Source organism: Aphelocoma coerulescens, chromosome 14 (assembly GCF_041296385.1).
Source record: "Aphelocoma coerulescens isolate FSJ_1873_10779 chromosome 14, UR_Acoe_1.0, whole genome shotgun sequence".
Classification (NCBI taxonomy): domain Eukaryota; kingdom Metazoa; phylum Chordata; class Aves; order Passeriformes; family Corvidae; genus Aphelocoma; species Aphelocoma coerulescens.
This window is the reverse complement of record NC_091028.1, coordinates 17,275,868-17,285,536: the sequence shown is the minus strand read 5'-3', so window position 1 is coordinate 17,285,536 and position 9,669 is coordinate 17,275,868.

The window sequence follows — 9,669 nt, the reverse complement described above, 5'->3', positions numbered from 1 at the left end:
AAAGAGAGAGAAAAGCAAAGTAGAAAAGTTAAAGTTAAAGAGAAGGAAAAAAGAGAAAAAGTAGAAAAGTTAAAGAGAGAGAAAAGCAAAGTAGAAAAGTTAAAGTTAGAGAGAAAGAGAAAAGCAAAGTAGAAAAGTTAAAGTTAGAGAGAAAGAAAGAGAAAAAGAAAAGCAAAGTAGAAAAGTTAGAGAGAGAGAAAGAGAAAAAGCAAAGTAGAAAAGTTAAAGTTAGAGAGAGAGAAAGAGAAAAAGAGAAAAGCAAAGTAGAAAAGTTAAAGTTAGAGAGAGAGAAAGGGAAAAAGAGAAAAGCAAAGCAAAGTAGAAAAGTTAAAGTTAGAGAGAGAGAAAAAGAAAAGCAAAGTAGAAAAGTTAAAGTTAGAGAGAAAGAGAAAAAGAGAAATGCAAAGTAGAAAAGTTAGAGGGAAAGAGAAAAGCAAAGCAGAAAAGTTAGAGGGAAGGAGAAGAGCAAAGTTGAAAAGTTAGAGAGAAACAGGAAAGTAAAGTAGAAAAGTTAAAGAGAAAGGGGAAAGTAAAGCAAAAGAGTCAGCGGGAAAGAGAAAAGTAAAGTTAAAAAGTTAGAGAGAGAGAGAAAGCAAAGTTAAAGACAGAAAAGTAGAGTTGGAGAGAAGAGGAAAGAGAAAAGTAGAGAAAACACAGGAATAAAGACAAACAGAGGAACAAAGAAGAGTTAAAAGAGAAAAATAGAGAAGGACAGAAACAGAGTTAAAGAGAAAAAGAGAGAGACAAAGCAATAAGGAGAAATAGGAAAGCAAAGAAACAGAGTTCTAGAGAAGCAAAGAAATGGAGTCAGAGACAAACAAGGAAATAGTTAAAGAGAAATAGGGAAATAAACCTAGAGAGAAACATAATTGGAGAGAGTGAGGAGAAACTGAGAGACAGAGGTAGAAACAATGAGAAAAAGAAAAACAGACACAGAAATAAAGATAGACAGAGAAAAGTAAAGTGAAGCAAAGCAAGAAATACAGTGAATAAATGACTAAACCACACCAAAGAAAGACAGGAGCCAAGGAAGGAGGGGGGGGCTGGGGATCTTTATTAGGGTTTTAGAGTTTATTCAACTTTATTGAATGGATTTTTGTATTTACACTCTAGCACAATATACAGAAACAACAATGTATACAAATAAAGTACAAATACAATCCATATACACACTGGTAAAAGTCCTATTTGCATACAGAGCAATACATGGAAATACAGCAGCAGACACAAATACAGACCAATACAGAGCAGCACAAGGCAAATACATATCAATACAATATAACAATTACTCTATTTCTGGAAAACTTGCTACATTTTGTTTTATTGTTACAGAAAACCCAAAACAACAGCACCACAGGGAGAACATACCAGTCATCCACCACACACACCTCTTTCAGCTTCCACACAACCCCACCATTGCTCTCATCGCAACCACTCTCCCCCCCCCAGGCTGCTCGGGAACGGGGTTCCCGAGAGCCTCCAAATTGTCCTGCCTGACAAAACCCCGGCCCAGCACGGTCCGCACCCAAACCTTGGCGATGAACATCGCCTCACAGACCGGCCGGGACCGAGGAAAAAAAAACCCAGCCGGGGGGGAAAAAAAAAAAAAACCCCCCCAGCTGGGGTTTTTTTATTCTAAATTTAAAAATGTGTTGAAAAACCTGAAAGGCAAAAACCAAACACACAAGGTTAGAACCATTCCACCACACACACACTTCTTTCAGCTTCCACACAATCCCACCATCATCTCAACCAACCACTCTCCCCCCCCCAGGCTGCTCGGGAACGGGGTTCCCGAGAGCCTCCAAATTGTCCTGCCTGACAAAACCCCGGCCCGGCACGGTCCGCACCCAAACCTTGGCGATGAACATCGCCTCGCAGACCGGCCGGGACCGAGGAAAAAAAAACCCAGCCGGGGGGGAAAAAAAAAAAAAACCCCCCCAGCTGGGGTTTTTTTATTCTAAATTTAAAAATGTGTTGAAAAACCTGAAAGGCAAAAACCAAACACACAAGGTTAGAACCATTCCACCACACACACACCTCTTTCAGCTTCCACACAATCCCACCATCATCTCAACCACTCTCCCCCACCCTGGCTGCTCGGGAACGGGGTTCCCGAGAGCCTCCAAATTGTCCTGCCTGACAAAACCCCGGCCCGGCACGGTCCGCACCCAAACCTTGGCGATGAACATCGCCTCGCAGACCGGCCGGGACCGAGGAAAAAAAAACCCAGCCGGGGGGGAAAAAAAAAAAAAACCCCCCCAGCTGGGGTTTTTTTATTCTAAATTTAAAAATGTGTTGAAAAACCTAAAAGGCAAAAACCAAACACACAAGGTTAGAACCATTCCACCACACACACCTCTTTCAGCTTCCACACAATCCCACCATCATCTCAACCACTCTCCCCACCCTGGCTGCTCGGGAACGGGGTTCCCGAGAGCCTCCAAATCGTCCTGCCTGACAAAACCCCGGCCCGGCACGGTCCGCACCCAAACCTTGGCGATGAACGTCGCCTCGCAGACCGGCCGGGACCGAGGAAAAAAAAACCCAGCCGGGGGGGAAAAAAAAAAAACCCCCCCAGCTGGGGTTTTTTTATTCTAAATTTAAAAATGTGTTGAAAAACCTGAAAGGCAAAAACCAAACACACAAGGTTAGAACCATTCCACCACACACACACACACACACCACACCTCTTTCAGCTTCCACACAACCCCACCATCATCTCAACCACTCTCCCCACCCTGGCTGCTCGGGAACGGGGTTCCCGAGAGCCTCCAAATCGTCCTGCCTGACAAAACCCCGGCCCGGCACGGTCCGCACCCAAACCTTGGCGATGAACGTCGCCTCACAGACCGGCCGGGACCGAGGAAAAAAAAACCCAGCCGGGGGGGAAAAAAAAAAAAAACCCCCCAGCTGGGGTTTTTTTATTCTAAATTTAAAAATGTGTTGAAAAACCTGAAAGGCAAAAACCAAACACACAAGGTTAGAACCATTCCACACACACACACTCACAGGCAGACACAACCACATAAGCACACACAACCTCTCACACACAGATACAGACAGTCACACGCTCTTCAGCTTACACAGTGACTGTAGCCATTCATCAAAACACTCCACCAATGAAAATACTTCGATACATCTTCCCTGGCTGCCGCTCCTCGACATCGAGCCGTAGATTCCGGGAAAATCGGTAGCATCTGTGACCGTGGAGATCCAAAGCCACCTCGGGACCTGCAAGAAAATGTGAAGCGGTCAGAGAGTGGCCCGTGGCTAGGAGTTATCCCCACACCAGGCCCATAAATTTTTCTACCCAAAACCCCACAGAAAATAAATGAACCCTTAAGTTTTATGACTGTTCTACCTAACTGTGACTCTACATGCCAGGGCAGGGCGGCTCCGACCCTAAGCGGCGCACAGAGGGGCGGCACCCCAAATTAAGAAAAGATGACACGAGGGCTTGAGATGAGTCTCCAGAAGATTAATTCTTGAGCACAATACACTTAGAGGCGATGGAACCTACTGAAATATTGCGGTCATGGAGGGAGGGTCCGATACCCTCCCTCTAGAGGTCCAAGGGAATGACATGTGAAAAGAAGCCAGTACTAAAACTGAGAAGGAAGATAGATGAGAACATCTTGTGTACTTCCTCCAGTCTCAAGAAGTGAAAAGGTAAAGATGCCAGAATAAGCCCCATCTGGGAAAGTAGGCAAGTAGAGTACAGCCAATACGGCCCAGAACGATGCAAAAAAAGTCACTGATATGCAACAAAGCCCTGTGACACAGAGGACAATGGACACTACATAACATAGACACAACCTACAGAACATAGACACAAGTTGAAACTGCCCAGCAGTCTCACCTGATGGACCCAAGATTCCTACTGCAAGATGAGCCAGAGGCCGATGATGCCAAAGGAAAGAAAGCTCTATGGCAATAGCACATGATAGCAAAACATAAGTCCTTACAAGAAGTTGGTACCAAAGCTGTTAAGAGGATGCTCAAGCTCAGTAGGCCTAGAGAAGAAGGCAACAACTGCTGGGGGACCGGGGCGATCGCTCCGGACCCAAAGGCGAGCTCCTGGGCCAAAAGGTTTTGCGATGACATCAAGACTCGGAGAAGGCCGATGACGTGAAGCTCGTGAGAACACGGAGACGGGTCGGAACCGTCCTGCCCGGCAAAAGGTCGGGTGATGCTGAGGAGAAACCCTCTCCCTTTACTTCTAAGGGGCCTATCCCTCTACAGCCCTCTCCTCTAAGCTAACTTCAAATTGCCTCCTGCAAGTCCAAAGGGTTTTCCCTTGTCCCCACCACCGGTCCCAACACTTAGCTTTTGGAAGACGAGCCGACAAAATCCATCCTCAATGGAAATGAGCACACGGGCGCCATGGATGTTGATACCGTCCCCAGGGTCTGTTTTGGTGGCTGCAAAAATTCAGAAAAAAAATTCAGACCGCAGTGAGACGTCCCAAAAGCGACCCCTTCCGCAAGGCCTCCCTCCCTCCTAAGGGCCCAGGCTCGCTTACCTGCCGCTTCCAAACTTCACCTCCGCAGCTGCTCACGGCACCTAAGACAACAAAACAGAAAACGTCACTGTGGCCCTCGAGAATATTAATCCCCGGGGGTCCTCCGCACCAGTACCCTGGCTCACCTCAAATCTTCATCCGATTCCAGAGGCGGCCCAGAAAATACCTGCAAAGCGAAAAGGTACATGCTTAGCACACTGCCACATACCGCTCACCTATTACTTGCCCCACTTAAAGGCCAACTCACCTGATTGTCTCTATTTCTTGGCACATCCAAGGCAGCAGCAGCACCTGCAAAGAAACAAAGCAAAAAACATCCTGAAAGACTCTGAAATCACAACCTCCCCCCTCCAATTAAAGTACACTGCACCTATAGCTTAAGCTTGCACCCACCTGGCTGCCAGCATCCCCGACCGGGACATCTTGCCGGTGGACCGCCTAAAATGCGCAAAAAATAACAGATGCTTAGAGCTGCACCAGAAATTGATAAGTGAGGAAGAAAAACTAGTTCGGTCCACTAGTCACCACTTACCTCACTCACTTCACCTTGATGGCTGAGATCCAGCTTGACCTCCTAAAAATAAAGACAAAGAACAATGCTGTAACACAGCCACCATTTGCGCTTGCTCCACAAACACAAATGGTGACTGACCTTCCGGTGGGAACCCCGTCACCCGGTCCAGGGCGCTCTGCCACGGATTTAATCCCTCCGCATCTGAAAGAAAGCGATGACAAAAGTCAAAGTGCTGCATGAGAACTTCACAGCCCCAGCTATCTTGTGTCAATCTAGGAATACCATCTAGAGGCCAAACTACAGCCTACACCACAAGTTACAAGTCCCCAGGCCTTGTCCTATTACACCCATATGCCAGACCGTGCAGCAGGGCAGAGCAGCTCCGGGCCAAATTTACGCAGACACCTGTGACACAGGAAAGGACAAAGGAGGGGATGCGATGAAGAGAGAAAACCCTCGTAGAGAAGAACGATCGCAAGGACCGAGAGACCGAGGAATGAGATGACCTAGCGAGACCGACGGTGAGCCGATGAGGCTCGAAGAACCCCGGCGGAAGGACTTATTCCGAGAACCGCAAAGACGGATGCCCGAGAATCGTACGGTCAGAATCCTCTACCGCTCTTTGCATTCTGACAAGTCCTAATCCGCTATAATGGATCATTGCGGCATACAGCTGTGAATACAGCTCAGAACAAGACCATAAAAGACATCTGACTCGACGCTTCTAAAGAGAGATGCGATTCTGATGCACCTCCAAGCTCTTGAGTCAAAGGATCGATGGTATCGGCACCGGGCCAAAGAGCACCGAGAGCAGAGATGCTAAGAATAACACCCAACATTTCCAATAAGCATCTCAAAGGGCTAAGGCAAAAGACCTGCAACAGAAGATGCCCAAAAGACACAGAACATACAATAGACAAGTGACACACACCGGGACTGCTCTGCTCTGCACACCTCGGCATTGTGATCAAAAGTGAGACTTGCCCTTTATGTGGCCTAAGGGGCCCCTTCCTGGACATCCCCACCTCCATATCTGACTCAAAAATCCCTCCCGGCGAGCCCTGACCCAACACCGCACATTCATTCCCTCAGTGGATTGTAGCCCTCAACTTATCTCTCAGGCATCTGGAGATGGGAATCCTCCTCAGGCACAACAGAAGGCCGGCTCACCCTCTGGGAAGCTCCTGTCATCACCGGGCTGTCGTCTCCTAGTCAGCCACAATAAAGAAAACCAAACATCACTACAGGAACTTAGTGGCACGTCGGCCAAAGCCCCGACAATTCCGCTACTCACCGTCCCCTAAGAAGGCCGGGGTCCTCCGACCGCACGCTTCGGCCGCGCTCCGAGGCCGACGCCGTCGTCGCGGGGTATGCCTGGGTTAAGAGGAGACAAGGTGGTGTGGCATTGCTGAAACTTAAGTGGACCCTCCCTCCTCCTCCCTCCCTGACTCACCGCAACTCCACGGCCGTGGATGTACCGGAAGGTACCTCAGAAGAGAAAATGTAAAGGCTTCGTTGCAGAGTCCCGTAATACTTCCAGAGCGCTCACGACGGTGGCAAACCGGGTCTGTCGGGCGGTCGGCGAGAAGGTTCGGCATAAAAAAAGCGGACCCCCTAAAACACACAAATGACAATGGATGCTTAGAACTGCACCGGAAATTGATAACCGAGCAATAACAACTCGTTCTGTCCACCGGTCACCGCTTACCTCGCTCCATCGACCTTGACTACTGCTATCCAGCTTTACCTCCTGAAAGCAAAGACAAAGAACAATGCTGTAACATAGCCACCATTTACAGTTACCCCACAAACACAAACGGCGACTGACCTTCTTGCGGGAACCCCCTCGCCCGGTCTTGGGCGCCCTGACACAGATTTCATCCGTCTGCATCTGAAAGAAAGCGATGACAAAAGTCAGAGTCCTGCATGATAACAGCTCCAGGCATCCTGTGTCAATCTAGGAATACCAGCTAGAGGCCAAACTACACCCTATATTACAGATTTCAAGGCCTTGGGACTTGTCCTACTGCACCTATACACCAGACTACACGGCAGGGCAGAGCAGCTCCGGGCCAAACCCATGCAGGCACCCGTGACACAGGAAATGACAAACGAGGAGATGCGATGAAGAGAGAAAACTCTGGCAAGAGGAATGACCGCAAGGACCGAGAGAATGCGGAGCGAGATGATCTCGGCGAGACCGACGAGGCTCGAAGAAGATGCTAACGGAAGGGCTTATTCCGAGAACCGCAAAGATGGATGCCCGAGAATCGTCCGGTCAGAATCCTCTACCGCTCTTTGCATTCTGACAAGTCCTAATCCTCTGTAATGGATCACTGCGGTGCAGAGCTGTGAATATAGCTCAGAACAAGACCATAAAAGACCTCTGACTCAATGCCTCTGAAGGGAGATGCGATTCCAATGTGCATCCAAGCTCGTCGGTCAAAGCTCCGACGGTATCGGCACCAGGCCGAGGAACACGGATGCTAAGGATGATGCCTGGCATTTCCGATAAGCTGGCCCCTCGAAGGGCTAAGGAAAAAGACCTAAGACACAAGATGCCCAAAAGACACAGAACATACAACAGACAAGTGACACGACACGCACCGGGACTGCTCTGCCCGCCTCGGCATTGTGATCAAAAGTGATACTTGCCCTTTATGTGGGCTAAGGGGCCCCTTCTTGGACATTCCCGCCTTCAAAGCTGACTCAAAAATCCCTCCCGGCGAGGCCCGACCCAGCACCCTGCTTTCATCCCCTCGGTGGGTCGTAACCCTCGACTTATCTCTCGGACGTCCGGGATGTGAATCCGCCTCGGGTGCAAAATAAGGCTACCTCACTGTCCGGGAAGTTCCTGCCATCTCCTAGTCAGCTACAACAAAGAAAACCAAAACATCAGAAAATGTAAAGGCTTCATTGCAGAGTCCCATAACACTTTGGGAGGGCTCACGAGGGCGGCGAGCCGGCTCTGTCGGCCGGTCGGTGAGGGGATTTGGCATAATACGAGTGGACTGCTCAAAACACGCAAATGACGATGGCCGCTTAAAGTTTAAAGTACCGGCACTCGGCACCCGAGCGATAACAACTTTTTCCTTCCACCGGTCACCGCTTACCTCACTAACTTGACCTTGACTGCTGAGATCTGGCTTTATCTCCTAAAAGAAAAAGACAAAGAACGGTGCTATAACATAGCCATCATTTACACTTGCCCAGCACAGACAAACAGTTACCGACCTTCCTGCGGGAATCCCCTCACCCGGTATGGGGCGCTCTGCCACAGATTTAATCCATCTGCATCTGAAAGAAAGCGATGACAAAAGTCAAAGGGCTGCATGAGAATTTCACGGCTCCGACCATCTCGTGTGAATTTAGGAATATCATCTAGAGCCCAGCTACAACCTACATTACAAATTTCAAGTCCCCAGGCCTTGTTCTATTACACCTATGTGCCAGACTATGCGGCAGGGCGGAGCAGCTCCGGGCCAAACCCGTGCAAGCACCCGTGACACAGGAGATGACAAATGAGGAGACACGACAAGGACAGAAAACTCTCTGCGAAAAGAACGACTGCAAGCACATCAAAGGGCTAAGGCAGAAGACACGAGACACAAGATGCCCAAAAGACACAGAACGTAACAATAGACAGGTGACACGACACGCACCGGGATTGCTCTGCCCTGCGCACATCGGCATTGCGATCAAAAGCGAGACTTCCTTTTATGTGGGCTAAGGGGCCCCTTCTTGGATATCTCCATCTCCAAAGCTAATTCAAAAATCCCTCCCGGCAAGTTCCAACCCGACACCCCGCTTTCATCCCCTCCGTAGGTCAGAGCCCTCGACTTATCTCTCGGATGTCCGGGGATGCGAACGTGCCTCGGGTGCAAAAAGAAGGCTGGCTCTCGCTACCCGGGAAGGTCCTGCTGTTGCTGGGCTGTTGTCTCTTAGTCAGATACAATAAAGAAAACCAAGATCAAACTATGAGTTTAGTGGCAAATCGCAACAAGTCGGCGGCTCGCTTCGCTCCTAAGTGCCCCTAGATTCTCAAGGCCCTAGCTTTATCCCTAGTCTAAGGCTGCGGCTGCTATTGTGATAGGCACCCAGGGTAGCAAGGGACAGAGTTACAAGGCGTTTCCATAAATGCATGGGATGTGTTTGCATGCCATAAAACTTGTAAATGCGGCTGCTATGCTTATGGAAAGGCCTTAAGCAGCTCCCAAATACACCGTGCCGCCTTCAAAAGCCCCCTGCTGTAACTCCTAACCCGCTACCCTGCTCGTCCTCCCTCTCCCGGTCGCAATGCTCAACTTCCCTATCGGAAGCCTCAATCTCGGACACCATCTACGGCACGAGGTAGATCCCTTTTTGGACACAATGAATTCACTGAAAAAATTTGAAGTATCCCACTCAACACAACCTGGAATAGCAGGAAGTTGCACTGCTCCAAAAAAAAAAAACCTTAGCACAAAACCAGAAATTATAAAACCACCTTACCAACCCTAAACATGTAACCCAAATGAGTGAACTTAAATATTACCTGTATTCAATAGTATCTTCTTCCCAATGTCTTCAAAGCCTCTGTCGCTTTAGAGGCTAAAAGAGCCTGCTGAAAGCAAGCTGAGATAAGCAGAAA